Below are 6,043 nucleotides of genomic sequence, written 5' to 3' on the forward strand. Positions count from 1 at the left end.
GCACTGCAAGGAAGAGTAGCCCCGGCTCGCCACAGCTAGAGAAAGCCCGCGCGCAGCAAGGAAGACCCAACACAGCCAAAAATTTAAAAAAAAAAAAAAAAAACTATGAAAAATAAAACAGTGAAATCAACAAAAGCACAAAAATGTGAGACACGTGGCACTAAATAGACCCCCAAAAGGATACTTCATTTCCAGTACAAGGGCGCCGCCTTAGCGACTCAACATTTTTGCCGCTCTGCGCATGTCCGTGGAAGTGCTGCAAGTTTGTGGCATCACAGATACATTTTAACAAGTGGACTCATTCACAAATAGGGCACCTGCTCACAGTGAGGATTGACTGTAAACGTGTACAGTGTCAGAGATGTGGGGAAAATCAAGCAGGGTGTGTTAGTTTCCCATGGCTGGCATAACCAAGTACCACCAATTGGGTGGGTGGCTTAAAAGAAAAATTTATTCTCTCACTTCCAGAGGCTAGAAGTCTCAAAGTGTGAGCAGGGCCACAATCCCTCTAGAGACTCTAGGGGAGGATCGCTCCTTCCTTACCTTTTCCAGTCTCTGGCCCTCCTAGGTGTTCCTTGGTTCGTGTCCGCATCACTCCAGTCTCTCCTTCCAGGCCATCTTCCCTGTACATCAGTGTGTCTTATAAGGACAGCAGCCATATTGGATTCGAGCCTATCCTACTCCAGGATGAGCTCATCTTAACTTGATTCCATCTGCAAAGACCCTATTTCCAAGTAAGATCACATTCACACCGGATTCACTAGGGGTTAGGACACTGACGTATCTTTTGGGGAGCCACAACTCAATCCATGACAGAGTGAAGGAGTGGACAAAGCAGCTGCTAGTCCCTAGAACCCCTTTGTGTGAACTAGAAAACAGCACCCCTTTCTCCTAGAGTTTGGAGAGCAGCATGTGACCTGGAGTCCAGCCCCCTTCATACAAGCGAGTGCTTTGTGCAGTGAACAACCTGCCCAACTGCACATGACGGCCCTCAGAATCAGGTGGGAGCGGAAGACTTCCTTGAGGAGGTGACATTTGAGCAGAGAGCTGCATGAAATAAGGGAGGGAACCACGGGGAGATCTAGAGATAGAGCACCCAAGGCAGTGAGAACAGGCAGTGCAAAGGCCCTGAGGCAGGAGCGTGGGTGGAAATGTTAAACAGCGAGGAGAGGCCCTGTGACTGGAACCTAGGGAAGAAGGGGGTGCAGGCAAGAGGTAAGGTCAGAGAGAACAAACGGGGCCTATCCTGAAGGATCTTGAGCCCCACGGTTATGACTGCTTTGACCGTGAGGCGGGAGCCCCAGGAGGGTTCCGAGCAGAGAGCTGAGCTGTTTTAGGTTTCCCAGGCGCCCTCTGGCGGCCGTGTGGGGAACCGACATGGCGAGGAGGCGACTGCCATAGCCATTGGGAGTGACGGCGGCTGAACTAGGGTGATGCTCCCGGTTCCTCTTCAGGCCCGTGGGGGTGTTTGAGGGGGAGGAGCATATACATGGGATCTCCAGGAGAGGGACCGCCCCCCTTCCTAGCTCTAGACCTACTTCCCCGCGTACGTAATAGAGCACTGAAGGAGAATGGCAGTTCTTAACATCCTCTAATCCCCTGCAAGCTCCCGGAAGACCTCACGTGGCCTGGCCGCGTAAAGAAGTTTGCCAGTGATTTCCACCTGCTCACGGCCTCAGTTCTGGAAGGCTGGCTGCATGCAGCCCAAGCAGAGGAACACGATGACTAACGTTTTCAGAACACTTACCAAGGCACTGCTCCGAGCCCTTCACCTGGGGTATCTATCTTACTTGATGCTCACAGAAGCCCCCGTGTGGGAATTGATAGTCCCACCTCGCAGGTGAGGAAACCGAGGCCCCGAGGGTTGCAGTAAGTGTCAGACTGGGCTGCAAGCCCGGCGGTCTGGCTGGGAGCCTGCCACCTTCCCCTATGCACATCCAGCTTGGGGGGAGGGGTGTATATAACAGCAAGGCCTTGGCCGGCTGTGCAGCTGTGCAGGAGCCAGAGACGCTCCCCTTCCCGGGCCCCTGGGCAGGAGATCAAAACTGATCTCAACTCCTACGGTTAGTCCTTGGGACCAAACTTCTTTTAATTTTTTTTCCGTGTGGACCATTTTTAAAGTCTTTATTGAATTTGTTACAATATTGCTTCTGTTTTATGTTTTGGTTTTTTGGCCGCAAAGCAGTGTGGGACTTAGCTCCCCCATCAGGGAGCCAGCCCACACCCTTTACACTGGAAGGTGAAGTCTTAACCACTGGACCGCCAGGGAAGTCCTGGGACCAAACTTCTTAGATACTTGTTCTTAGACGCTAGAAGCAGCAGAGTGGGCATCTGGGGGGTCCCTTTTCTACAGCTGAGCCATCTGGAAAAAGAGGCCAGGAATGGCTACCTCAGGGCCCAGATCACCTGGACACAGAGCGGGATTGGGACCCAAGACTGACAGTGTCCAAACTACAAGCTCACGGGCTGCCTTCTCCATCTTTTTTTTTTTTTTTAGTTTATTTATTTTTATTTATTTATTTATTTTGGGCTGCGTTGGGTCTTCATTGCTGCTCGTGGGCTTTCTCTAGTTGCAGTGAGCAGGGGACTACTCTTCGTTGAGGAGCACAGGCTCTAGGTGCACGGGCTTCAGTAGTTGTGGTGCGCGGGCTTCAGTAGTTGTGGCGTGCGGGCTTCAGTAGTTGTGGCTCACGGGCGCTAGAGTGCAGGCTCAGCAGTTGTGGCGCAGGGGCTGAGTTGCTCTGTGGCATGTGGGATCTTCCCAGACCAGGGCTCGAACCCGTGTCCCCTGCATTGGCAGGTGGATTCTTAACTATCGCTCCACCAGGGAAGTCCCTGAAGGCATATTCCTAACCACTGCGCCACCAGGGAAGTCCCATCAGTATATATTTTTAAATCCACAAGTCTGGTACTTTCCTGGTGGTCCAGTGGTTAAGACTCCACGCTTCCACTGCAGGGGGCCCCGGTTCGATCCCTGGTTGGGGGACTAAGACCCTGCATGCCGCACGGCCAACTAAAAAAAATTTTTTTTTAAATCCACAAGTTTGTGACATGGTAATAGGGGCTGGTGTATCAGCGCACGATTGGCTGTGGGTCTAATCAGCGATGAGTAAACAATCCCTAGAAATTCCAAAACAACCGAAGTGTGAGAACATTAGCGATTTCTCTTGGTGACAGTCTAAAATTCCTGCTCTCATGGAGCTCATGTTCTCGTGAGGGAGACCGTCGCTGAAGCAGAGAAATGTAAAATATGTAGAGTGGTGATAAAGACGGCAGAGAAGAATAAAGCAGCGATAATGGATAAATCGTGGGAGATCAGGGAGGGCTTCTCAGAGGAGGTGACATTTGGGTGGAGACCTGAAGGAGAGAGGAAGCCACTTGGATCCCTGGGGGAGACAGCATTCCAGATGGAGGAACAAGAAGTGCAAAGGCCCTGAAGTTGGAAGGTTGTATGAGGAACAGCGAAGAGGCCAGTGTGGCTGAAGCTGAGTGAGTGAGGCGGAGAGAGAAGGAGCTGAGGGCAAAGGGAGCCCGCAGATCGTTCAGGGTCTTGTGGGCCACTCTGAGGGCTTTGGCTTCTACGTGGAGTGAGAGAAGAACCAAGGAGTGTTGTGAGCAGAGGAGCTTCATGAACTCGTTTAAGTTTTAAAATTATTATTACTGATAATAAATTATTATTATTATTGGTGTTCTTGTTTTATTATTACTATTCCCATCTTAGGAAGGGAGACAGGGATGGAGTTTGAACCCGGGACCGGGAGCCCGCGCACTCACCCATCTCGCAAAGGCGCCCTGCTACTCCCCACCGGGGGGCGCCAGAGGCCCGGCGCCCGGTTTCAGGGGGGGCGGGGGGGGCGAGGGCGCCTTGACCCGCCCCCACCCCCCGCCCCTCCCGTCCCTCCTCCCCGCTCTCGGCCCCACCCGGCTCAGACGGCTCCGGACTGGACCGCGAGCACACGCCGATCCGCGGGCGCCTTGAATCCCCGCGGGACCCCCGCCCAGCTCGCCCGCCCGGTCCAGCCGCCTGCACGCCCCATCGGTGAGTGGCCCCCGACCGCAGCTATCGCCTCCCAGCCTCCGCCCGCGGAGCCCCCGAGTCTGCCTGGGCTCTGAGTTATTCCCCTGCTCGCCAAAGACCCTCAGTCCCCACCCCAGTCACTGTGTAACGGTCCCCCGGGTCTCCCCACTCCCTTCCGAAACCTCCCTGTCTCCCCCACTCCCTCCAGCCCCTTCCAGTCTGTAACTGTGTCCCCCACTCTCCTCCTCCCTTCCAGTGTCTCCCACTCCCCCATCCTCTCCGCCAGAGGGGATCCCCTCCTTGGGGTCTCCCTCCACCGCCTTCAACCATCTCTGTCCTATCTGGTCCCTCCTCCCACCCACAAGCTCCTCTCCTACCTCACCAACCCGATCGCCTGTCCAGTCACCCCCAAAGCGTCCTTCCCAAGATGTCCCCCAGGTCCCTCCCTGCATAGGACACCACCCAGGGCTCCCTCCCTCTGCCAACATCCCAGGTCCTGGCTCCAGCCTCTCCTTTACCTCTCTGGCATACCTTCCCCGAATTCTTTTCCTTTTTTCTTTTTTAAGTATCATTATGATTTTATGTATTTTAACATATTTGATTTCCAGTTATTTTTGATGTTCAAATTGTCCCATCTTTGGCCAGTGGGAGTCCTGTCAAGCTGAGTCTGTCCCTGTGACATGCCCCATCTATGTCTGAGCACTTCCCCACTGTCTGACCCAGGCTCACTTGTTCTTTCCCCACCTCAGCCCCAGAATCAGCCATTTCTCCAAGAAGCCTCAGTTTCTCTTTTAGTGGAATATGGTATTTAGAGACTCCAATCTGATGAAAAGTTGGTTCTGTGAAAAGATCAGTGCAATTATAAACATCCACTTAGACTGATTAAGGGGAAAAAAAAAGAAAAAGCAGACACAAATGACTGATATCAGGAATGAAAGAGGGGACATCACTACAGATCCTACAGAGCATGAAAGGATAGTAAGGAAATGTAGAGAACATGGTCTGGGTGCTGGAAGTGCTCACTGCTGTTGGGTTGGTAATTATTTCTCTCCCTAACTCCTTAGACCTATGATAGGAGTGCAGGCTCTGAGGTCAGGTTGCCTGGAGTCCCAGCTTGAGCACTTTCTAGCAAAGTGATCTTGGGCAAGTTATTGTTATCTTCTTGAACCTACATTTCCTTGCCAGAAAAGTGGGGATAATAATAGCCCTACCTGACAAGGTTTTTGTGAAGATTAAATGAGTTAGAGCAGTGTCTGGCATGCAGTGATCATAAATGTTACTATTCTTGTGAATGCCCAAGCCCCATCATGATCTGGGGGACCCAGGCCGTAGTTCAGACTCGTTTCTCATCCTTGTGCCCATGTGTCCAGCCACTCTGTCCATCCATTCCACAGCTCCAGGTCATGATACCCACCCCCCATCCTCTCTGCCTAAATGCCCTTGTCATCCCCACTCTTTAGGGAGCAGCTCAAAAGTCAGCCCAGCCAGAGCTTTCCCAATCCAGTGGTTGGCTCACCACGTCCCCCTCTGGTGCCTACAAGTCCACTTGCCCGGCATTTCCCAAGCATCATTGACTGCTTGGTGCCCAGGTTCTCTCCTCACTGGAGGCTCTGACTGTGGGGGCGGCTGGTCTCTGGAGTATTTCTGCATCCATAGCTCTTGACACATGGTGTGATTTCAGTGAAAATGTGCAAAATAATGGGAGGGGTGGAGGAGAAAGAAAAAGATGAAGGAATACACTTCTTCCAATCAGCTTCTGCATCGTTCCCTTTGTTTATCTCTTGGTCTTCCACCATCAGTCCCCCTTCTTCAATCATGCCATTGTTACTTACTCTCTTTCTCTTCCTCCAGCTGGAATAATCACCTTCTTCCTCCTTCAGCCATCAACTCCTGCCATCCACCAACAGTGCTCTAAGAAGCTCCTCTTCCCTACCCATTCCACCATCTTTCTCCATCTATTCGACCTCCTGGCTCCCTTTCTTCTCCACCTCTTCCTCCAGGCAGTCCCCCATCAACATCCTCTCC

The sequence above is a fragment of the Hyperoodon ampullatus genome (genome assembly GCF_949752795.1).
Source record: "Hyperoodon ampullatus genome assembly, chromosome: 18".
Lineage (NCBI taxonomy): Eukaryota > Metazoa > Chordata > Mammalia > Artiodactyla > Ziphiidae > Hyperoodon > Hyperoodon ampullatus.